This window comes from Rhodnius prolixus, unplaced genomic scaffold, assembly GCF_049639745.1.
Source record: "Rhodnius prolixus isolate KJV_2025 unplaced genomic scaffold, Rpr scaffold_6, whole genome shotgun sequence".
Lineage (NCBI taxonomy): Eukaryota > Metazoa > Arthropoda > Insecta > Hemiptera > Reduviidae > Rhodnius > Rhodnius prolixus.
In genome coordinates this window covers 24,215,737-24,242,362 of record NW_027411634.1, presented here as the reverse complement: position 1 = coordinate 24,242,362, position 26,626 = coordinate 24,215,737, and the positions used below count along the sequence as shown (strand labels likewise).

Below are 26,626 nucleotides of genomic sequence, written 5' to 3'. Positions count from 1 at the left end.
CTGGAAAAGGGTAAAACTATTACAAGTGCATATTATTCATCGTTATTGGACCGTTTGAAAACCGGGCTGCAAGAAAAACGCCCACGATTGGCCCACAAAAAAGTCCTTTTCCATCACGACAACGCACCAGCTCACACCTCAGCAGTTGTGGTCGCAAAATTAATGGAAATAGGGTTCCAACTCGTTTCACATCCCCCCTATTCTCCATCTTTGTTCCCCAATATGAAGAAATGGCTGGCGGGAAAAAGATTTTATTCAAACGAGGAGGTGATTGCAGAAACGAATGGCTATTTTTCAGACTTGGACAAATCCTATTATTCGGAAGGGATCAACAAACTAGAGCAGCGTTGGACGAAGTGTATAAGCCTAAAAGGAGACTATGTTGAAAAATAAAAAAGGTTTACCCCAAAAAATTAAGTAGTTTTTATTTTTGCACGGACTTTTCAAACGACCCTCGTATACTTTAAATTGAGGAATTCTCTTGTAAACTAAATTCTTTTATCCTATTCTATTCTATGCTGTCCCTATTCTTACGGATAGTTCGGGGGGTCCGTGAGCTGTGGGGAAGGCGACTTCGCTAAAGGACGGGGATCCTGACAGAGGTGTCTGGTCCTCCAGGTTGGGGGTTTTCGCTATGAACTAGTTCCCTTTCGAGGAAGAAAAAAAAACATATTTCCTAAAAGACCAAAAAAAAAAGGTTATCAATCTACATATGTATGTAAAATTAGTACGCAAATTTTAGAGACAGCTGCTTTTGACAAAATCTTGGTGTAAAAAAATGATTCAGTAAAGCGATACTTTTGGAACACTGATATTGGACAATTTTTTGCGTCACCTTCTACTGATATCTGAGTTTATTTCCAATTTTACGATTTTTATTTATTTTTGCTAACGGTGGACATATACATTCAAACACTCTGACAGAGAAACACCATTTTGTAAAAACCACCTTGTTTTCCTTAACTCAGGGAACTTCAAATCGAAAATTTCAGATGAAAACTTGAAAATCCGCACGATTACAATACTTCACATATTAGTGGAGGAAGAGAAAGTGAAAAATCATACTATTAGTTAGTTCGAAAAGTTCTTAGCATCCACTTCTTCGCTGAAGGATTCGAATTGGGGAACTCCTGCGTACAAATCCACGCTTCTTAACCACTGCACACCAACACTCGATCCTTTTATCATTGTTTTATAACCACAAAGGATTTAGCTTAACAAGTATTTGACTTTTCTTTTTTTTTTTGCAATTTATATACAGAATCCAATAAATGCATATTACCTTCCAGGCTCCTAACCAATTCACCGACTTCGATCTAATTGATTTTTTAGGGGGTGCGTAGTCACAATAGAAAAGGTCTTGCTATATAAAAAAATAAACGGAGATTTTTTTTTTAATTAACGAGCTGTTAGTTATATCCGATATTAATAGTACCTCGATTAAATTTAAAGCTAACAATCACAATCCGAAGAAAATCGATACATTGGTATCGCGATTATAAAATTGTTGAATCATTTCTGTTTTTAACCTACTTTGTTCTTAAAAGTATAGATATTTTTGAGGGCCTAATGTTAGCTTCTCGCAAAAGGACCATTTAACATCTGTGACAAGCGAACAAACATTTGGTAAATATTCTTAGATTAATGAAAACCTAATAATATCCTTAACAAAAACTTACAGTTTAAAAAGTTAAGTATAAGGGTTGATTAAACGCCAAAAGGTACACAAATCAGCAAGTACCCAACATTTCATTAATACTTCATTGATATTATTTAAGTAATTTTACCGCATTAATTTTCATTAATATTTTTTAAGAATTTATTAGATGTCACATACCCTTAAGCTGGCCATTTTCATCTACAAAATATTTGTTCAAGTAGCACACCATTTAACTTAGATTGACTGTAATATCTATTTATCTATAATAATCAAACTATTGATTACAGGTGAAAAAGAAAACGTTATAAAAAATAAAAAAATATGAGGCTAAAAAATTCATAAACTTTTTTAAAAATTGCTTACACCAACTTACATCAATGATTTTATTTATTTATTTTTATTTTTAAATAAAAATCGTCGGTTTAAGTTCATTCTTCGATTAAAGTAATTGTTATTTTATGTAGTAGTCAATCTGGCTTTATCGTAAATAATATAGTTTTCTTCAATTACATTCTCCATCTAGGTGTTCTTCCCACAATGTTGTGTATATGTAATATAAAATAAATAAGATATGCATATTTTTAGGACAGCTAATTATTCCATTATTTTACCATAAGTAAAATTAGGGGGACTAAATTAAATTACAATTGAGAAATGAATAAATAATGTTGAATAATCTACTTGTTATTAACTGTGTGTTATTTGTCCTCACGAATATTTCGGTAAGACGAATTCAAGACTGAAATATTGTTTTAAATCCTCCGTGATTCAAATTTAAACAGTAGCCGACTCTAAATTTGTCTTTTTCTAATTTAACATGCATGTATATGTGACAACTTCAGAATAAAGGGCACATTAAAGAGAAATCAGAAGAATAATTTGGAATAGAGTTAAAATAAAGTACCTATTTATACGAAGATATAATATACATTTTATCACAATTATAACTATTATGAATGAACTGGCCAGCATAAGGGTATGTGACATCTAATAAATTCTTAAAAAATATTAATGAAAATTAATGCGGTAAAATTACTTAAATAATATCAATGAAGTATTAATGAAATGTTGGGTACTTGCTGATTTGTGTACCTTTTGGCGTTTAATCAACCCTTATACTTAACTTTTTAAACTGTAAGTTTTTGTTAAGGAGATTTTTGTACCTTTTGGATAGATTTTCCTTTTTGTCTATTAGCAAAGTTACGTCTGCTTTACAGATTTTTTTAAAATTTGGAATAAGCTATTCTATCATTATAACCTGATAAGGTGTTAAGTCGGAACCGTAACTACCACTGGAGAGATCTTTTTAAAGAATGGTTATAGTTGCGGTCCCCAAACCATCCTCAATAACCATTTTTTTGAGAAAGCGTTTTGAATAAAATAGGAAGGTATTTGTACGTAAATAGCAAAATTAAACTGCGATTTCAGTACTTCCTTTTAAGAGGAGCAAGAAAAATAAACTGCGATTACAGTACTTCTCCCTAAAAGGCAAAGATTTTGAATCGAACGACAATTCATTGATGTAAATCGGTTCACTCATTGATAATTTTAACGATTGCAGTACTTCCTCTTAGTAGGTGTAAGAGCATGATGTAATGTACTCCTCCACGTAGAGGAGCTTTAATCACTTCTTCGTGCTAAATTTTATCAAAATTGGACTAAGCTTTGTAGAAATATTGGTAATAATAGTTTTAAAAAGGGCCTTATTTGGGTGGGGCGAACTCCCCTCTTTATGAGGCATAGCGTCGAGACTTTTAAAGTACAAATCTGTACAAAATTTTGATTCGAATGACACTTCATTCATGAAAATCGGTTCACGTGTCGATAATTTGAAACGATTGTTATACTTCCCCTTAACAAGTGTAAGAGCAGATCGTCGCTTTATTGGTAGGTAGGGGAGCCCTAAACCCTATCATCCTACCAAATTTTATCAAAATCGGGCCAAGATTTACAGAGTAATTAGTAATAATAATTTTGGAGGGGGCCTTACATAAAGGGGGCTAACTCCTCTCCCATTCCATGTACAGGGCCGAGACCCCCAAAAGGCACATCTACATAAAATTCCGAATCGAATGACACCTCATTCATGAAAATTGGTTCACGCGTTTAGGCGCTACGTTGTTTACAAAAAAGGTAACAAGAACAACAACAACAACAACAACAACAAGAAGAAGAACAAGAACAAGAACATTTTTTGAAAAAGCCGTTTTTGCTCATTTTCGGCAACTTTTTTCTCGAAACCTATTAGATCTGGGTGATTGCAAAAAAATTACAGTTATAAAGGAGGGTTTGCCCTATAATTTAAAAAAAATATGGGAATTTTATCTTTTATAGAAAAAGAGAAAAAAATTGTCAAAGTTGGGTGTTTTTTAACGTTACGCTTTTTCGTGCAGTTTTTGATGGTCAACCCTTATACAACTGTCCTACCGGACAGTTTTAATAACTTTTGAAAGTCATAAGAGTGTTTTGCTTGAGATTAATACTTTTTTGTGATCTATATAATTTATACTTTGTGTTTAAGTTGACTCTTTCACTTTTTGAAATTAGCAGAATGTATTAATTAAACAATACCATTCTATTATCTATGAAAAGAATTGCTTTTTTGGTCTCCATTTTGGAAAGTAACGGAGATATATTTTTTGAAAGGGCCTTTTGTATTCTTGATTATTTAAACTTTGGAAATTCTTATGTTTATCACATCATTTTTCATTCAATTGCGCTCTCATTCATCATTCTGCCGGGTTTTATATTGCGTGGGGGCACCCATTTTGTTTAGCGTTTGTTTCATTTTATGAATGAGCCCAGAAAACAATGATGGCCGCCAACCATTTGGAGGAGAAATGTGAACAAGGGCATCTACTGAGTTCCATTCACAAAATTTCCGACCATATCGATCCCGTATGCCTGCCGCCAGTTGACCTAGAAATACAGTTTCCTCTTTGGTGGGAGGGAACAACTGCGGGCATTTTGACATTGCCCAAGGTCCTACTCCACTGTCTGTTGAGTTTTCTGTTTTACTTTTCTCTTACATTCGGAGAGGGCGAAAGAGAGCTATGTTTCGTATGTATATGTTTGTTTCGGGGAAGGGAGTCAGTATGTACACAATTATTTAGCCATTCATTACTGAGTGGTGACTCCCCTCAGAGCACTTTTTGTTTTGTTCGTGGATTACCAGTCCCAGAAGATTTATGCTACTTACGCGTATAAAGCAACGGTTTCTGGTCAGCCAATTGGATACCGCGCATTTTTATGCTTATTGGTCCGTTACTGGTCCCTTCACACTCCACCTTTAAATTAGTGAAGATGTTTTTTTTTATAACATCACAACATGACATCACCAACAATTTACACGTTACATTTCTGTACCAGAGTATTATGACATCATTGTACATTCTGGCACGTTTTGCCTCTTTATTCTATATCACAACTTCTTCCTATCTTCTTATATTGTTCTAGTTTTGTCCTTGTAGGCAATCTCTTGCTACATTATTTTTATTTCTTCGTATCATTTTGATACCTCTATCACCTTATTAAAATTTATGAATATCTTTTTATGTCTTGCCTTATTTGTTGAACAATTTGTCTCAAAAATTTCTAAAAATATTCCTGGATAGAAATTGAAGAAACATGCTTGTTACGATAGATTAGTTTCAACGATGTAATTAGTGTATTTTCTTACAGACTGGAATGTTACTTGTCATTAAAAAGCCTCTGATGATTCGGAGAAACATAACTTTTATCAATCTATTAGAATTATAAACACCTAGTGGTGTACCTAATAATGAAAAAAGCAATAAGTTTTCTCAGTAAGGACAGAAAGAACGGGCGAGAGAGATGAATAAGTTAAAAACCGTTTATTGTTTTTAAGTTGAAGCTGTCTGGTTGAACATTATTAATTCCTGCACGGAGTTGCGGCAAAAAGAAGACGTTTGGTATCTTCTCATTATAAAAGTGATTTACACCTCAGGAAAAAATTGTTTTTTTTTCTTTCTCTTCTCTTGAGTTAACACATCAGTTTTCTCAAAATATATACCCATTCTCTATCACACCTAAAACAGCCCTCAGCCTCCATGATCATATACATGTTACTCTGCACTCAGCTGGACAAGGAGTGACAGTTGAAATTAATATCAAAGTCCCCTATAGGTTGATTCAATTACAAACTACCTTCAAGCTGTGTAAACCCATATAGCACCGTCTCTTCCCACAGCCACATGCTCGGGCCTTTCAGTTTAGATTGTTGACTAGGTTACCCTGAGGGCAATTTAATGGTGTACCCTCTGTAAAGCTAAGTTGTTGGTTGCTATGGTTTATAGTAAGGTTTGTAGAGACCAGAATCCCTGAATGTTCATCATACAATCTGTCCACGGCCCACTTATATAATAGGAGGTGCCCATAATCAATTTGGGCTTCACTTGCCACTTTCCCACCTAAGATAGGTTGAATTGTCTATCTTACATGTATATTTGACAAGACAATTTGAGATCCTCAGCCATATAATAACCCAATCTTGGCTTATTATAACAGACTATTGTTTTGAATAAGTGAGAATTGTTTTTACAGATAAAGTAATTAATGTAAAATAATATCCATTGATTAAGTAATTTTGAATGAATGCATTATTATCTTCAACAGTTACAATTTTTTCCGTTAATGCAAGTTTTTGTTCCCGAAATAGTTTTCTTTTACATTGCAGGACATTCTGCTTTCTTTCCTCTCTCTATTCATCTGCACATAATTACAAATATGCACTCTTCCTCCTATTATATTCTGGCAAAAGCTGCTGAAGTTTCGTAATTGGACTGTCTTTTACACAGAAGTTGAAATACCTTTAGTTAATCTCCATATTTTATTTGTATTCATTTCCACCATTTCCACTTCATATCTTAGAACTTTTGGATTTTTCTTCAGTCCATCTTCAGTCTTTCAAACCGTACAAACGGTTCCAGCACAAATTTTACGTATGGAAGAAATTTATAGTCTTGAGACACAAATGGGTCAAAATCTTTTTCTTCTCAGACGTTTCCATCAGAATCTTTACAGGATGAACTCTTATTTCCAAGTCTAGTTCAATTCAACCGTCCTATTCAAAATTTCTCAATTACTATTAACTTTAACTCTTAATATTAGTGTTCATTCTATCATTATTAAACTTTTTTCGGGTTCTTTATTCATTAATTTGTACTTTTCTTCTGGTTCGAATCAAAAACTAAAACATTTAAATAACGTATACATATGCCTGATTTAAACTAAATAGAAGAAAAACTCCCTTTTTAACTTTATAAGAAATAAACTGGGATAAATAGTTTTAAACTATTTCTGGCGAACGCCACTGTAATGGTTACACGAAATCATAATGGAAGATAAAGCACTGGATTTTTGTTGATGAAGTTGATTACTGTCAAGCATTTTTTGAACAGAATGTGGCGTAACCTTAAAATAGGTCTGAATTAAATTTGTCTCATCGCATCGAATGATTTAATTACAGCACAATTCCTAGGAGATTCATCCTCCCTAAACCCTTCTTACTAAAATTATTCACAATATAAACTTTGTTGGTAACATTGATTTAGGTTTGTTTAACTATAAATTCATTTTGTACATGTCCACATGGCCTACCTGAAAAAGGGACTAATTTTACTTTCATACTAGTTATAATCGTATTAAAAGTATTTATATAATAATCGATCAAATATTATATCAACTGTTATAAAGTACCATTTCAAAAGACAAATGCTGTATTGTTAAACAAATACTACTCTATGATTGAACGAAGCTTGGGTGTTCAGGAATTCAGATCAGTTCAGGATCAGAAAGTGATCTTTGTACGAAAAAATATATATCGTTTATTTTGATCATCTTCTATTATAAGTAACTGCTCAATATTTTCGATTTTGGTACGGTTCGTATATAAATATTTACTGATGTAATCAGTTCTAAAAATTGAGAATACCGGGTTCTCCACTATAAAGTTAAGAATATCATTTTTCAGATTCCGATCACATAAATTACAAAGTTCTTCACTATTAAATTTAAAGATATCATTATTAATTCACATCTTGATGATTTTCTTACTGGCCAGTCGCAATTGAGCTAATAATCCTATTTTATTAATATGTACATTGAATTCTAAGTGAAAACCTTATTAAATGCTCAGTTATCTGTCTAGACCGGTGTTTCCCAACGTGGGGCCCACGCCCCCCAGGGGGGCAATTTGATAGTTAAGGGGGGCAATTCGAAAATGGACTCGACACGACTTTAACCCTTTCGCTCCGGGCCATTTAAATCGGTGCCAAATTTAACAAAAAAAGCAAATTCTTAAATAATTGCGATAAATAATTATTAGGTATAATTCCGTTTGAAGAGACCAAAATATCAACTGGGTGATTGGCGTCGTCAAGTAAACTTCGTCCGGGGTTCACCGCGGAGCGTGCAGTCTGCCGCGGGGAACCCCGGACGTTTTAAAAACTCGCTAAACAGCGCAGTTGTTGGCACTTAATTGGCCCATCGCTGCATATCAAATATGCAGTATCAAGAAGAACTCGCAGAATTGCAAAATGATGAGTCAGTTAAAACTTTATTTAATATAAAAGGAGCGATGGCATGGCTTTGTGAGGAAACAGAAATCAAATACCTAAATTCAACCAAATGTGCAAGAAAACTATTGCTACCGTTTCCATCTTCATTTTTAGCTGAATGTGGATTTAGTGCTGTAAATGATTTACTGGTAAAAAAAAGAAATCGGCTGGATATAACACAACGTGGAGACTTGAGACTGCAGCTAACCAAATTGGAACCTTATATAAAATCTCTGTGCAGCAAGCATCAAGCGCAAGGATCTCACTAAATTAAAATAATAAATTAATATAGAAAAATCTGTATTAAAATTATTTGGAATTTGAATTTCAGTTTTTCATTTCAGTTTTGAAATTTTACTTACTGTGTTTTGTTAACAATTTCAGAGTGATTTCTTCCTAGAACCTATCATTTATGTTTCTTAAGTGAACGAATCAATTTTTTAATGTTAAAAATTATATATGTTACATAGGGGGGCATAAAAATTTTATAAAGGCTAAGGTGGGGCATGACACAATAAAGGTTGGGAAACACTGGTCTAGACAGAAAATCAAGCATGTTACGGCGTTCTTGCCAATTTAATAAGCAATTTTTATTTACATGTGACATTTAAGAGTGACAGACAGGTGGAAAATGAAATCTAGTTGTAGTTCTAACTGTTCTGTTTGGAAAATGACAGAAAGCACAGCTTTAATTGAAAATGAAAATTTAACAGGTACTCTAATATAGAAAGTCCTTCTTTCTTGCTTCACGTTAAAATTAATTTCTACGAAAATTTGACTTAAAATTCACACTTTATTTCCGAAAACAATTTTGTTTTCATTTCAGTCAGGATAATGAAAAATGTTATTTATATTTTACCTACTAAATTAAAATTTTACAAGGGATTACTTTCCTTTTGAGATCTCCCAGCATGTTCTTATGACCTGTATTTTATGTCCAAGAAACAGATAAGTCCGGCATACGAGGGTCGTTTGAAAAGTCCGTGCAAAAATAAAAACTACTTAATTTTTTGGGGTAAACCTTTTTTATTTTTCAACATAGTCTCCTTTTAGGCTTATACACTTCGTCCAACGCTGCTCTAGTTTGTTGATCCCTTCCGAATAATAGGATTTGTCCAAGTCTGAAAAATAGCCATTCGTTTCTTCAATCACCTCCTCGTTTGAATAAAATCTTTTTCCCGCCAGCCATTTCTTCATATTGGGGAACAAATAGTACTCCGAGGGAGCCAAGTCTGGAGAATAGGGGGGATGTGAAACGAGTTGGAACCCTATTTCCATTAATTTTGCGACCACAACTGCTGAGGTGTGAGCTGGTGCGTTGCCGTGATGGAAAAGGACTTTTTTGTGGGCCAATCGTGGGCGTGTTTCTTGCAGCTCGGTTTTCAAACAGTCCAATAACGATGAATAATATGCACCTGTAATAGTTTTACCCTTTTCCAGATAGTCGATGAGGATTATTCCTTGCGAATCCCAAAAGACAGTCGCCATAATCTTTCCGGCCGAAGGAACAGTCTTCGCCTTTTTTGGCGCAGATTCCCCCTTGGTAACCCATTGTTTAGATTGTTCTTTGGTCTCAGGAGTGTAGTGATGTATCCATGTTTCATCCACAGTGACGAAACGACGCTTAAAGTCCTGCGCATTCTTCTGGAACAGCTGCAAACCGTCCTTGCAACACTTCACACGATTTCGTTTTTGGTCAAGCGTGAGCAATCGCGGAAGCCCATCTTGCGGATAGCTTTGTCATGTCCAAATGTTGATGCAAAATATTATGTACCCTTTCATTCGAGATGCCCACAGCACTAGCAATCTCACGCACCTTCACTCTTCTGTCATCCATCACCATATCATGGATTTTATCAATGATTTCTGGAGTAGTAACCTCAACAGGGCGTCCAGAACGTTCAGCGTCACTTGTGCCCATATGGCCACTCCGAAAATTTTGAAACCACTTATAAACTGTTCTAATCGAAGGTGCAGAGTCACCATAATGTTTATCAAGCTTCTCTTTAGTCTCCTGAGGCGTTTTGCCTTTCATAAAGTAGTGTTTAATCAACACACGAAATTCTTTTTCGTCCATTTTTTGAAAATCACTCGACTTCCTCGATTCAAACGAATGCCAAACACAAAGAAATAGACCGATCTGGCTGAAACTTGGTGTGTGTTCTTCCAAGAGATGCTACTAACTAAACATAAGCTCGATACGCGCCACTAGTGCTATCTCTCTGACTTTGCACGGACTTTTCAAACGACCCTCGTATGGTTTAGGGGAAGTTTTACTGATATAAATACAAAAAGTTATTGTGGCCTCAGTTCACTCAGATAGAATAACGCTATTTTCCACCCTAAAAAAAAGATAACAGTTTCAAATGCTTACAGAAAAAGTTTATTTTTAAAGTAGTTTTGGTTGCAATAAATCTGTTTGCAAGTGTATAGTTGGCTAACAGATATCTAGACAAATTATTGTTGTATTACTCTCTGCAGGAGGGAATATTTGTTTCAGAATTGTTGTCAGATTATATATATATAAGCAGGCACATTGTTACGATAGTGTTAGCATTGTGTTTACTTAGGTCGGCGTGAACGGAGAGTGAAAAGAGAAAATACAAAACATTTTTAACTTTTTTTTTTATTTCAGTTCGCAATGCGTCCGTCCGAGTTAAGATTGAATAACTGGCACAGATAGGCAGCAGTACAGCAGTAAGTAGTTGTCTAAGAATAGAAGAGCCATGCCACAGGTCTTTTAATCTGATCATACCAGTTGGTAGTTGAAACTGTTTGGCAAAAAACTGGCGAACAACCAACATTGTGATATACAACAACGACAAAGGTGATTTACTGTTACATACTTACATTTACATATTGTGCGCATGTGTAATACTGTGTTACATTTGTGGCGATAATCCAGAAAACTGAACAATGTGCTCTGCACACGCCTTTCTTTGGTAGGCCGTAGATCGACACCTATTTGTTTCCTTGCTCTGGACAGACGGCATTCTCGTGTTCCATACACCACACTATCTTCTTACCTTGATCTCTTTTATCCGACTTTACCATCTTTTACAATTCTTTGAACGTAGAATTTAAGTCCTCTTTTCCCTGAATTACTTGTTATCTTCTCGAAATTGAGTTTTCGTTTTTTATTACTATTTAAATTGAAGTCCCTTAAGACTTCAAAATGTTTTATCTAATCCCTTTTTATTTTTATGAACTTTAAAATGAGGAAGGATTAAAATCTGGAATTTAAGGTATTAATAAATTATTTATAATTTTAAACATTATTAATTCATGGTAAAACAGTAAATTGCGTTGAAGTAGCACCTTAGAGGAATGTCCAGCCGCCTCCCAAAGCCATGAAGTGCCTTAAATCAATTTTTTTTTCAAAACATTTTTTCCAAAAAATGTTGTAGAGTTTGTATTTTGATTGAGGTTATTTCTTTTGGAAGTCCATATGTCCATATAAAAGCTAGTAAGTCAATTTAGTCATCAGAGTTGATCTATTGTTTGGCTCGGTGGAAATTATACGACTGCAATGGTGAAGGAGAAAGGTTCAGACAGCCGAGAGATCATCGTGGTCTGTACGGAGGGAGTTACAGTGTCTGAGATATTAGGAAATGGGATTAGAAGTTGTTAATAAGTTCTGAAAGAAAAATCTTGAAAGACAAAAATAATAGAGTGATATTCGTCATCTGAAGTTAAGTAAGATGGCTGATTGGTATGATGGGTGATGCCACAACAAGAAATGCCATTTAGTAACAATGAATAAGTTATTGGAAAATCTCAGGACAAGAGATGATTTGCTGCGCTATTTTAGCAACAGTTTGTTACGTTAGCCTAAGCTTAAACTTACTGATTGCTGAAAACTTATTAATTATTACTTGTAACTTATTAGGTACTTGTATGTGGACGGAACCTAGCTTTTCGCTGATCAAAGAATCTGAAGGCACTCTAGCTACCCAGTAAATACTAGTATTGTTTCTACCGATAGCTAGGATACCCGCAGGGAATCAGGGCACTGTAGCTGTACAGTAAATACTAGTATGTTTTCTATTGATAGCCAGGATACCCGCAGGGAATCAGGGCACTGTAGCTGTACAAAATACTAATGATTTTTACTAATGATAACAACGGTCGAAAAAAACCATAACCATCGTAAATACTAATATTATTTCTTTTAACAGTTAGGACACTAGCGGGGAATCAGGGCACTAGAGCTGTACAGTAAATACTAGTATTCTTTCTACTGATAGCTAGGAAACCCGCTGGGAATCAGGGCACTATAGCTGTTCAGTAAATACTAGTATTCTTTCTACTGATAGCTAGGAAACCCGCTGGGAATCAGGGCACTATAGCTGTTCAGTAAATACTAGTATTCTTTCTACTGATAGCTAGGAAACCCGCTGGGAATCAGGGCACTATAGCTGTTCAGTAAATACTAATATTGTTTCTATTGATAGCTAGGATACCCGCAGGGAATCAGGTACTCTAGCTGTACAGTAAATACTAGTATTCTTTCTATCGATAGCTAGGATACCCGCAGGGAATCAGGTACTCTAGCTGTACAGTAAATACTAGTATTCTTTCTATCGATAGCTAGGATACCCGCAGGGAATCAGGGCACTGTAGCTGTACAGTAAATACTAGTATGTTTTCTACTGATAGCCAGGATACCCGCAGGGAATCAGGTACTCTAGCTGTACAGTAAATACTAGTATTCTTTCTATCGATAGCTAGGATACCCGCAGGGAATCAGGGCACTGTAGCTGTACAGTAAATACTAGTATGTTTTCTATTGATAGCCAGGATACCCGCAGGGAATCAGGGCACTATAGTCGTACAAAATACTAATGATTTTTACTAATGATAACAACGGTCGAAAAAAACCATAACCATCGTAAACACTAATATTATTTCTTTTAACAGTTAGGATACTAGCGGGGAATCAGGGCACTAGAGCTGTACAGTAAATACTAGTATTCTTTCTACTGATAGCTAGGAAACCCGCTGGGAATCAGGGCACTATAGCTGTTCAGTAAATACTAATATTGTTTCTTTTAACAGCTAGGATACCAGCAGGGAAACTAGGATCTTGAAGATTTACCCACACTTTAAAAGAATTATACAATTGAATTTGAACATTGAAATAAGTGATGAAGCATTTTGGTAACTGGTTTAAATTAAAAAGCAGTGCTCTAGAGCTAGTAAAATAGAACTTGGCTATTTATCCAGAATAGTTGAATTATACTCTTTGCGTTTGTTCGTTTTCCAACATCAAGCATTGTTCTCTTACAGTTTGAAGATTTTATTTTTGTTTAATTTAATGAACGGCACACGTCAAACATATAAAGCGCTCATATAGTGTAACAGATAGAACCGAGACCTCTTTTTTAGCCGGCGGCATCCTAGGGCGGAGTTCTTGAAAGAAGAACAAGAAGAGGACGAAGAAGATGGAAAAACACTTTGACCTTTTAGATTAACGATGGGCGATTTTGATAAATCGTGTGTAAAGAGGCGCACATTCTTACAGCGACGATGACGGTCGGCACGGACAAAGTGTGTGGAACTGGGGGACCATTCTTGAGAGAAGGAGGAAAGATTGGTGGTAGAATGAGAAAGTGTAAAGTGTACAGATGAGTAGGCGGAAAGAAGCGTTTATTGAATTATGAATGGTTCATCCATGATGAATGGTATAGGCTCCATGGTGTTAGCATTACAAGTACTTAGTTCTTCCCTCTCTGAATTAAATGCCTACCTAGTTCTTTTCAACTTTTTTTTTTCACAAAAGAAAGCGTTGTTTTTGGTCTCTTAAAACGTTTACTCCAAGAAACACATTCTGGTCTCTTTTTCACCGATCATCTAGAGATCCCCTTCATATATAGCTTAAGTTAACATAAATCATTGTCGTAAATACGACCTTCAAGAAAATGTAGGTAGAACAATATTTTTGTTTTCAACTCAAAAAATATTGCGTTGGCGTCAAAATGTAAGAGCAAGATTTCAACGTATTATTCGCACACTTACATTCATTAATAATGAGAGACAGAAAGATTTTACTATTTCAGATGTCTGATCGCATAAATAATGAACTCAAATTTTGCAAAGTATGAAGTTTTTTTTTTTTACAAGGAATACATTTTCAAATTTATGAGGTACAGATGAGGAAGTTATAACAGCATACAGCGACCTCAAGATCTATTGTGCCCACCTCACACGTGCTAAGTGAGTATTTACAGCACATACAAAGAGAAACGTACTTTATTGTGGAACAATACATTATACAGGGTGTGATAAACACCGTTATAATAAATTTTCTTAGAAAAGTATCAAACTTGGTATTGAAATTTATCCGTAACGATTTTAAAATAAAAATTTAAATAACCAGCGTTCACTCAAAGTATTGGGGGATAGATTCTTTCTATAAATGCTTATTTGATTTGGAGCTTAAACTTAATGGAGGGATTGTTGATGAAACTCTGCTGGATGGACTTGTCTGGATGAATTGACTAAGAGGGATTCTCAGCACTTGTTTCTGTGCTTCGCCTACTCGAAACAACTTTGTGAATGAAATTACGAATTTGGAAATGTAATAATTTATTTATTTATTTTAAGATTGAATTTATACAAAGGGTTGGTGTGAATACAGTAAACATTACAATTTCAAAAAACAGAAACATGAAAGATTGAAACTGAACAGAAAGTTCCAAATTCTTAAACAGAATATAATATAAATAAAACTGAAATATAAAGTTTCCTTGTCAGAAAGTAATAGTTCTCGTTATACGAGGGTCGTTTGAAAAGTCCGTGCAAAAATAAAAACTACTTAATTTTTTGGGGTAAACCTTTTTTATTTTTCAACATAGTCTCCTTTTAGGCTTATACACTTCGTCCAACGCTGCTCTAGTTTGTTGATCCCTTCCGAATAATAGGATTTGTCCAAGTCTGAAAAATAGCTATTCCTTTCTGCAATCACCTCCTCGTTTGAATAAAATCTTTTTCCCGCCAGCCATTTCTTCATATTGGGGAACAAATAGTAGTCCGAGGGAGAATAGTGGGGATGTGAAACGAGTTGGAACCCTATTTCCATTAATTTTGCGACCACAACTGCTGAGGTGTGAGCTGGTGCGTTGTCGTGATGGAAAAGGACTTTTTTGTGGGCCAATCGTGGGCGTTTTTCTTGCAGCTCGGTTTTCAAACGGTCCAATAACGATGAATAATATGCACCTGTAATAGTTTTACCCTTTTCCAGATAGTCGATGAGGATTATTCCTTGCAAATCCCAAAAGACAGTCGCCATAATCTTTCCGGCCGAAGGAACGGTCTTCGCCTTTTTTGGCGCAGATTCCCGCTTGGTAACCCATTGTTTAGATTGTTCTTTGGTCTTAGGAGTGTAGTGATGTATCCATGTTTTATCAATGATTTCTGGAGTAGTAACCTCAACAGGGCGTCCAGAACGTTCAGCGTCACTTGTTCCTCGATTCAAACGAATGCCAAACACAAAGAAATAGACCGATCTGGCTGAAACTTGGTGTGTGTTCTTCCAAGAGATGCTACTAACTAAACATAACCTCGATACGCGCCAGTGGTGCTATCTCTCTGACTTTGCACGGACTTTTCAAACGGCCCTCGTAATTAGACTGCATAAAAAATTAAAAAACATTATCTTTCTTTTACAATTCAAATTTTGAAAATGGCAAATTCAATGATTAATACGGTTCATTACTCTAACTTATAATCCCTTTAAAAGATATGAATCATAGCTCAAAAATATATAAAGGGAATCAGGCAGAGAAACTCACTGTAACTCACTTTCCTTTCCAATAGGACTTACTCAATTAGTAAGTAAGTAAAGTAAAGTAATCGCCTATTTTTGCAGGCGGGGCTTAACGTCCAACTACCAATTAGGTTTCGTGGACGGGGGCGACTAGCAAACATACTTAACTATAAATTTCTTTTTATTAACCATTAAATAAAATCCAAGGCCTAAGACCGGGAATCGAACCCAGTATCACAATACATATTAGCTTCGCAGGTCTCGCCTCTAACCGCTCGGCTACCGTGGCGTCTACAATTTGATAACCATTTTCGATTACTTGCTTTCTTTGTGGAAAAAGTTCCAAGAGAAATCTGCTCTTGATAAATGTATTATTAACTATCTAGCAAGAACTAGGTAAGGAATTATTTATATTTTCAATCTATTCTGGATTATATTTTAAATTTGGTTTAGATTATTTAATATTTAACGGCCAAAATTTTTTTGTCGTTTAATGATGTTTAATGATCTTTGTTATTTGGGAAATTTATTACAAATATAAAAATCTACGCGTGAACCAAGTGCTTTGACACTTAAGTTTATTTCAAAAAGTGATGTTAATCGATTAATCGCATTGAACGACACAGATATTTGAGGCAGTTGAGGAAAGTGTATGTTACTCTTGATGGGTGTGACGTTATGACATTACTATTTAGTCTGTCTAAATCAGTGGTTCCCAACCTTTTTATGACCAGGGACCTTTTTAATATTTTTGTTGTTAGCAGGGACCACAAGGTTCAATATCACAGTAAACTACTTTTAGATTTTAAAAATAAACTATAATTAACATTGTGATTATGTTTTCAGTTATATTAATGCGCTTTTTGAGCTTGCATTTTCTTAACAAGATGGTTAATCCTGGGATTGATGAGATTGCTCAAAACGACACGCACATCATCATTTGCTTTTTAGTCGACTCCTGGAATTGTTTTTAAGCGCTTTACTCTCTTTCTACGTCCCATTCACCGCGCCGTCGCCGCACACACGGCCACGTGTCAGATAAATATTATTATTATTTTTAAAATGTTGAGTGTTTCGCGGAACCATATTTTAGTTCTTACGGACCACAAGTTGGGAACCACTGGTCTAAATTAAGGAAAAACTATGTTTTTTAGTCCACTGCCAGTTCTTCTTCACAGAAAGAAAACTTTCAGTATTGGACATAACCTCGTAAAAAAAGTTTGATCAAGTCGCCGCCAACTAGATGTATTCTCCTGTTGGAGCTAAGAGCTCCAAAATATAATTCTTATTTCCCTACCTTTGTTTTATGTATATTTGAAAGTAATCAGCTGTAGATGTCGGTATATCGCGCCACCCACATCGTTCTAAATGTTATAAATTATCCAAATCTATGTGTTGGTATCACGAGCAATCTAGAGCATTGGCTTCATTTGATCATTTTATTTTTCCTCTCTTCGTTACTATATTCTACCTTCCTTTTGTCGCCTTTCTCGGCCATCCACGATAATGACACATATGAGCGGCCATATAACACTGATATAGAAGACATTGTTGGTGGTACACAGCGTCGCATCTGGTTGATTTGTTGACCTATTGTAGAACATTAAGGACTTGTCCTGCTATTCCCTATACTCTAACACTTTAACGTAATGAACACCATTGTAGCTTGAATATATCTGGAGCACACTTCTTTATACACTCATCTATTCTCTCTCTTACATGAAATATCACACTCTCTATTTATTTGGGATTATAAATTTCTTTACTCTTTTATTACTTGTTCAAACATTAGGGTTGGGTAATGCATACTCGTAAATTATTATTCAGTTATTATTATTTTTCAATTTATGTGTAACAAAATATGGAAATTCATAATTTATTTACATTTTACTTCTTATGTACATACCAAAATGCCTATGGAGTTACTCTCAGTAACTCAACAATCTAGTGTTAAAAATGTCAAACAATTATTACCCTGCTGATTTACATTTTTTTTAAAAACTATCTTACAAATATCGAATCTGGGTATAGCAGTTATAATCTGGATAAGAATTATGATATGTAATATTCCTCTTCTTTGCACAATAAAATTAATTGCATGTTCGTATCTACATCATCAAAGTACAATAAAGATTTGAGATGCTACACTTGAGTAGCCCACCAAAAAAAATTATATTCAGTTTAGATTATTTTTGGGCTCTTAATTGTTGTTATTATTTGGCCTCTGGACTGAAGACTCACCAACCTTCTGTTGATTGGATGATTTTTATAAAGTGTGTCCTTTTTATCCTTTGTGTCGCTTACTCTGCGGTTGTAGCAATAAATATCTTTTGTCTTTATCACCTTACAATGTGAACCACACCAAAACTCCGTCTAACATGTGTTTTTATAATTTTAAATATATTTTAAATACACTGAAGGGGAAAATTAACGCAACACCCTTATTTTTTTTATTATTTCCAATTTGTGCAAATTTTAGAGTTTCAAAATATTGTTGGCTGAAAAAATAAGCCATTTGTAACTACGGCCATCTGAAGAATTTAGGCCTATTCACACCTCATCTGTAAAGAGAACTCTCTTCTAGTTGTCTAAAGTCCAATTCACATGTTAACGTGCAAACTGAAGCCTGGTCATTTTGTGAACTGTGGTAAGGAGAGGGCCACGAGCAGGATGTCTGACTCTAAGGTTACTTTCATTAAGTCTTCTTTTAACAGTCCTACTGGAGATGGAAACATTTCGGACTTGCCTTATGAGACTTTTTATCTCATTTCCCGTTGTTCTCCTGTTTCGCAAAGCCAGGTGCCGGATGTACCTATCGTCTCTCTCTCTGCTGTACATCTCTTCTTGAATGACCTCTTGTCTCCCTAAATAGCTTTAGACAAGTGATGTACGTCCAAAACAAAAGCGGAAAATAATTTATTTAATTTTAACTAAACAAAAACTGAGTGGTGCGCTAATTTTGTCCATCAGTATATATTAAATATATATATAAATATAAATATAATTTACAAGTCACTGTTAAGACCCATATGGACATACGGAGCAGAAGTGTGGGGCTCAACGAAACCCTCCAACTCCAAACGCCTACAGACATTACAATCTAAAATCCTAAGGAATATCCTGAATGCTCCATACTACATTTCTAACCTTACAATACACACTGACCTTCACATCCCTTTCGTCACTGACATAATAAAGTCTCGCTACCGTAAATTTCACAGCCTCCTAGCTCTCCATCCTAATCCTCTTGTCCAACAACTCTCCTCTCCTCACCTTCCAGACAATTCTCCTCGTCGACTGAAGCGGAAGTGGCCTAGAGATCTATTGTGATTAAATCATTGTGAAAGAGTTTCACCAGTGGGTGATTGCTCTAACCATGACTTTACAAGTGAACTGAACGAATAAGATCAAATTTACTTGATGCAACAAATGTTGCAGTTGTAAATATACAAATAAAGTGAACAAAAAAAAAATATATATATATATATATTCAGTTTCTGAATTCTTATTTCGCATTCTCAACTTTTTTTCTCATTCTGCTTTCATAATCTAAAATACTTCTTCTTTGTTGGACTTCTTATATGGAAAACTACAGTGACAAGCTAATTCTATATTTGTTTTAATTCTCTGCTTACATTAATTTCTTCTGTAAGCCATTTGCTTTTAAGGTTTCTTTATCAAAAAATATTTTTTTCATTTCAGTCATTCAGCGGGGAAAATCACCTCTTCAGTACATCAGAAGCCAGATACATTCCAGAGAAGTAACCAGCGTTCAGGGCTTGTCATTTGAAGAAGTGTGCTGTCAAACAGTTATTATTTATGATTATTCATTATTTATTATTATCAGAATTATATTATCATCATTAAACAGTAATTGTATGTGTATAAAGTTGGAATAATGTTAGCATAAACTTCAGTATTGTAGCTAAGGAGACATTAATTATACATTTATTTTAGTCTTCTATGTGTACCACTAAGATGCTGTTGGGGGCTAGGTGTTAGGGTGATTTGCCTATAGTTTGGTGGTTGAGTCGTGGTGTACAGCTGTCATCAGTTTACAGGGTCATCAATCAAACCTATGGTGCTCTCAGAATAGAAGAGCTATAAGAGAGTTGTTGAGTTGAAAGGTGAGTAGCTATAACATTGTTTATGGCTGCAAACCCGACCCCTAACATGTGACTGCTGTCATGTGACGTCATTTCTTTAACTTATTAACATAATAAGAAAAATAAGTTTGTTTTTTTTATTTCTTACTTCAGTTAAGTCATACCTTAGCCTCTTTGGTGAAATATTGTACTAATTCTTCTGGAGTACATTAAAAGTGAATGTATGTATGTTTATATAAAAGTATAACTATAAATGTACTGACGTTCAGGCTACTTGTCGTGACAATAACAGACCCTACAAATCTTACTAACTACTGAGACAGAAGTGACGAAGAAGATGAACAACATCCACTAGAACTCTCTGCTCGTCCAGTTAAAGCTTCTCCTCATTAGAATGACAGTAGGAACAGAAGCGGTTTAAAGCTCTTTATACAAACTAAGATCTGGTTCTTAGCTTCTATGCCATCTGTATCCACATTTCTTTGTCTGAGTTGCATATTTAATAAGTGAATGTAAACCATTTCTCACGAAGAGAAAGAAAGAAAAACCTAAGCTGTTTGAATCTTCCGGTGTGATTCAATCAGTTATCTTGTAGTTCAATGCTTCCCAATCTGACTGTGCCGTGGCAAAAAATAATAAAATTATAATGGCGTTGCATTAAATTAATTATAAGTTAGAATATTATAACCTCATATTCCTAGTAATGAAATAAAACCTAAAATGATGCGGAAATACCATTGGTTTCTACACAAAACAAACCTCACTTCATCAGTTCTGCTTGGCGGTGGCGCTCCATAACAATTTGCAATAGTGATGGGCAGAACGAGTCCACCTTTGGAGTCGTTGGATTTGAATCAGTTCCAGGGTTGGAATCGATTCCAACAACTCGTTCACTGATTCCAGTTTCTGTACTTACCTTTTGCATTAGTACAAATGTCACGCAATTTATTAAAATATATCATTAAAAGTTAGCTTTCCCAGTTAATAACAAAACTATATTTCTTTAACACACATTAAGTACTATCCCTAATTTCCAATTGCTCTGATAAATAAAATTAACAACGTAACACAAATATTAACACAAAAATAGACTAGTCAAATATAAAAATTAAAGCAATGCAGTTTTGTCATTATCTAGCTTGACCACTGGAAGACTGGAGTTAACTTGCTTCAAGAGGATTCAAGATAGAGAATTAGTAAAATATGTCCACAGCTTTCGTTCTTCTTTATTGACTGTTTAGTTTTTGTAACATTAATCTCATTTAGATAGAGGGGCTTCAATCACTTTCTTTTAGTTACGGATTTACAATTTTACATGAATTATAGGCACTTCTTGACATCAATAATGGGCATTAAAATTAAGAATTTCTTTGTCATAAGATTCATTGCTACTGAATTAATGTAGTTACTTGTATTGATATAGAACGGTATAGACGGGTGAATGATTGGGTTTGTTATTAATGTTACAGCCTGCCACGAAAACTTGTATTTTTTTAGGATTGTAATAGTGTTGTTATTACAGCACTAGTTGAGCATAATACGTCATTTTAAAATGAAATGGGAGCATTTCAGTTCCAGGGTGCCGTCCACTGTTTGGTATCTGACTAATGTGCCACGACCAGAAAAAGGTTGGGAAGCACTGTTGTAGATGGTGTCAAAATTTGCACTTCCAATAAAAGTTATTTATTATGTAATTTTTTTTAAATGACTGGATGGTGAAAAGAATGAAATATTGTACGCTACTGCTAGCTAATTCTTATAATTTTAATTATTTGGAATACGTCATTTTAAAATTGAAATTTGTGGGAAAGTGTTCATTAACAAATTCTTTTTGTTGTTCTTCCAAGAGTTGCTACTAACTAAACATAACCTCGATACGCGCCAGTAGTGCTATCTCTCTGACTTTGCACGAACTTTTCAAACGACCCTCGTAGATGACGTTGTAGCTGGAATATCTGGCCAAATTTCGTCTTGCTACATGGAATACTCAGCATCTCTCGGGGATTACCGTTGAAAACTTCTATGAATATTATTAGAACTGATTAGCATAATAGTTGAAACATTATGATAAATAGGATAGTAAATATGAACATATTGTTAGAAGAGCCAATGTTTGACAAGCCCAATAGGTGGGTATAATTCAATACAAATTTGATTCTAGCGTATGGTGTTAACAGTTAATTTGCAGCTAAGAAACCAAAGTGAAAGACTGGTTTAAACTTGAAGAAAATAAAACACAAACACAAGTAATAGTGAGAAGAAAAAAAAAGAGGTATTTGTGAGCTTGTGGGTTCGATAAGAATGGGCATGATGGACAGGACAGAAGAGCCCAGTATCACACCCACCGTATGGAAGTAAATCTACCTGTCTAAACACTCCACACACAGCTATTATACAGAGTTATTTTTTTTTTTAATACTTTGTTTCTTGTAAAGTGTTGGGATAATATGTTTGCAAACTTCGCCTTGCCTATTTCTCTTCTCAGCTACCATATATATTACATGACCATTCTCCTACTCGATTCACTCATCCATTTCTCTCTCGTTTGTATATCTGTCATGTTTGCTATGCACGCGTTTGAATATCAAATTATTGAATAATCAGGTCCAGTCTGACCTTTAACCTTTCCTTTTTTCACCTCCCTTCCTCTCATTATGGACTTGGTATCAGATTCTTTAAGAATGATTGGTAACACCTTCAGTATGTAGGTGAGGAATATGGTCCTACCTTCGGGCTATACATTTAGAAAATTATTTTATGTTAACTTCAATTGGTTAATATAATTTTTAGTTTTGTTCTTAAAAATTTATGAAAATAAAATGGTAATGCTGGAAGTTATCGTTTTATTTTATTTTTTCTTTCTTGGACTTTTTTTTTTTAAGCTTTTTCAAAATGTACTTTATTTCCTTCAACTAATCAGATATCTTTTTCTTCATTTATTATTATTTCTCATGCTTTTTATTTATTATTATTTTTCATGCTTTCCGTTTATTATTATTTCTCATGCTTTTTATTTATTATTATTTTTTCATGCTTTTCATTTATTATTATTTCTCACGCTTTTTATTTATTATTATTTTTCATGCTTTCCGTTTATTATTATTTCTCATGCTTTTTATTTATTATTATTTCTCACGCTTTTCATTTAATGCCAAAAATGTTAATAATTAGATTTCTACCGGCAGTTTCTATCTTGTTAAGGATTCCGGAGAAGAGATCATACGGACGAACCTAAATAATAATAACGCAGTGTCATAATCGACAGTATGCTAACTTCTGGGATCCAGATAATGCTGCCTATTATGGCATTAGTTGTTTAGCATACTTATGGCCGTTATCGGTGCGCTTAAATTCAGCAAGTACTGCTTGCTGATGTTTGCTACCCAACAGATGATCCTACTGGTCAGAAATCTGGGTGGAAGCACTTCATAAAGCTAAATACTATCGGCTCCTTTCTAGGGTTTGCTTGGAGAGCCTGGGTGGTTACCAGGTGTTGGACATATTCATTACCTAGCACTCTCTTATTCGAACACTTTTTGGGGTACCAGTCGGAATAATTTTTGTTTGTTTATTACCACTATTTTTATAGGGCTAAGTCACATCTAATAAGCTGAAAAACTTTACTCGAAATCTTAATGATCTGTGTTGTTGCAAAACACTTACCCTTACAAAGAGGATATGTACTATATTCTAAAGAAAAGTTAAGAATTTTTATTAAGCTTTTTCGTGGGTTTTTTTGACGATCAACCCTAATAACTATCGGACAGATTTAATGCTCGACACATATTGCAATTAAACGAATAAATTAAAATAATAATTCAATAAATAAAATTAAATCAATAATGCGGTAATGCAAGTAGATAATCAGAGAAAAACCCAAGGTTTTCTACTCATCCGTACTGAAAAAATTTAAAAAAAAATGAACAAAATACTCGAAAACAACCAAAAAATTAAGTAAAATTATCAAAACTTTTAAGATAACCATAAAATTATAGCTAATTGGTAACTTAACATTCAAAAACAAAACAACTTCAAAATATAATCATTCACTTGCATTTTCCTCTATCAATGCTTGTAATGCCCTAAGAGAATACTTTGCCTTAAAAACCTGGGCAGATAATTGATACATTACAGTCCTCAGTAATTTACTGTCTTAACTATAGGAGTTGTATTTCTAACCTAATATCACGTGAAGAATATCTGTTCCCAGTTTCTGCCCCCATCACTGTCACAAGTGGTTATTATCTTGAAGAGTCAAGCTTTTTAAACTTACTAGCAAAGGAGCCGTTGCTAGACAGAACGAAACACACTAATAGATTTTTTGCCCTTTTTAATCTTTAGCCGAATACAATGGTGAACTCTAGCAGAAATGAATGCATGATTATTACCTTTGCTACTTAACTTGCCATCTAGCGTGCTAAATATCAGTTATTCACTTAACAACTTTTTCGTTCTGAACCTAGTGATGATACTGCATATATCTGATTTGCTGTAGTAGATCTCTGAAAATCCATAACAGTCTGCACCGGAATGAAATGTAGAATTTGGTGTGCCAAGTATGAAAATAAGTTGCATGCTTTCTGCAAAAATTAAGGATAAGCTCCTATAGCAGTCCCATTCTATTTAACTGTTAAATACAATAAATAAATAAATCAATCCCACATTTCGTTTTGTTTTTATTATCTTCCAATAGAAAGAAAACAAATTTCTGTAGAGATTACCGTTATGGAAAGTTAGAAATTATAGAAAATCCTGTAAGAAAGAGTTTGCGGAGGTTGCGTTGGAAAGGCAAATAAAGTAGTTTTGCGTAAATGGTATTGAAATGGTGGGTAGTAACTAACGGAATTATATATATTGTTATTGTGGCCATCATCAGTGGCGATATACCTTAGATGGCAACCCGCCGGCTACTTGCATGTTCTTCAGTTTTAGTAGGCGTAATGGTTGGTCCGTCTCTGCTTTTTTTTTTTTTTCTTCTTCTTCTTTTAACTGTCTCTGTTTATGGCACACCACTCTCTTTTGACCAGCCATTTTTTTTGTATTAGTATTTACTATAATAACTATAATATATAATAGATAATACACAGGGTACTACCGCGGTATTTGTGACTTTATAATCTTGGAGTAGACGGTGGATTTAGCCATCTTCCAAGTTACTCTTATTTCCTGAAGGGACAATTTCATGATCGTTTAACTTTGCTCGAATGTTTGAGTATTCTCTCGATGTATTCAATATTTTGACTTGAGACTTTTAAAAGGGTTGGCAAATCAAAATTTAAAAGGCATTTACTTTAATGATTAAATAGTGAATAGTGTAAGCAGTGGCAATTATTCCGGAATTGTGTCTTCTGTAAAGCAGAGCTATCAGTTTTAATGCAGAGTTTTTAACCTTTTTTGTTCCATGGACTTATTTGATAGAGGGCCACGGATTCCCTTCTCAGGATTGTTAATTTTTTAAACAACTTAAACCTAAATATGTACTAAAATTATTTTTTCGAATTAAAAAAACCTGCTTTATCGAATTTATTTACTATATCTTTAGAAGCTATTTTATTATGAGAAAACATCTATTCAATTTTGTTAGCTTCATACTTCGTGTGCAACAAATTATTCTGTTAGTAAACATTAAATGCCATGCAGTTGCTCATTAAAGTAATTGCCTATTTCTTCAGGCGGGGCTTAACGTCCAACTACCAATTAGATGTCGTGGACGGAAGCGACTAGCAAACATACTTTACTGTAAATTTCTTTTATTAACCATTAAATAAAATCCAAGGCCTAAGACCGGGAATCGAACCCAGTACCATAATACATATTAGCTTCGCAGGTCTTGTTGCTCATTATATTTGCTCCTAAGATAATTTTTTTTTTTATTTTTGGCGCATCAACAGCTGAGGTTATTAGCGCCCGGAGCTTTTTCCAGTGCACTGCCGGCCTCCGGACAATGTTCTCTCGTTACAGACAACACTGTCCATCACCGGACAGTGAGCTGTAAGAAGCTACTAGGAAGAGAAAATCTAAGGGTCAGCTGCTGGTCCTAAGATAATGATTTTTTATTTTATTCTCATCACCAGGTTTCCAGTTCTTCGTAAAGCTTTTTAAAGGATATCAATTTTAGAATATTGTTCATACTTTTTAGCAATGAATCATTGATCGGAAAGGAAATAAAATTATTGCCAATTTTCAAATTATTACCGATAATTGGCAATCATTTTTCTTCCTAAAGATATCAAGTTATTCTATAATTTCACAATTTAATTTATATTGTTGTACGAGGGTCGTTTGAAAAGTCCGTGCAAAGTCAGAGAGATAGCACCACTGGCGCGTATCGAGGTTATGTTAAGTTAGTAGCATCTCTTGGAAGAACACACACCAAGTTTCAGCCAGATCGGTCTATTTCTTTGTGTTTGGCATTCGTTTGAATCGAGAAAGTCGAGTGATTTTCAAAAAATGGACGAAAAAGAATTTCGTGTGTTGATTAAACACCACTTTATGAAAGGCAAAATGCCTCAGG

The 26,626-nt window shown here is 34.5% G+C and overlaps 1 protein-coding gene and 1 long non-coding RNA gene across 2 annotated transcripts in view; one reads left to right on the top strand and one right to left on the bottom strand.

Moving 5' to 3' along the window:
• Positions 1–26,626, bottom strand: part of LOC141461445 (uncharacterized) — a 244,966-nt gene that overhangs the window by 192,404 nt on the left and 25,936 nt on the right. The window lies entirely within an intron of this gene.
• On the top strand, positions 1,483–21,707 carry LOC141461221 (uncharacterized). Its single transcript, XR_012462687.1, has 3 exons — positions 1,483–1,626; positions 10,874–11,065; positions 19,709–21,707. It is a non-coding gene; the product is annotated as an uncharacterized lncRNA (long non-coding RNA).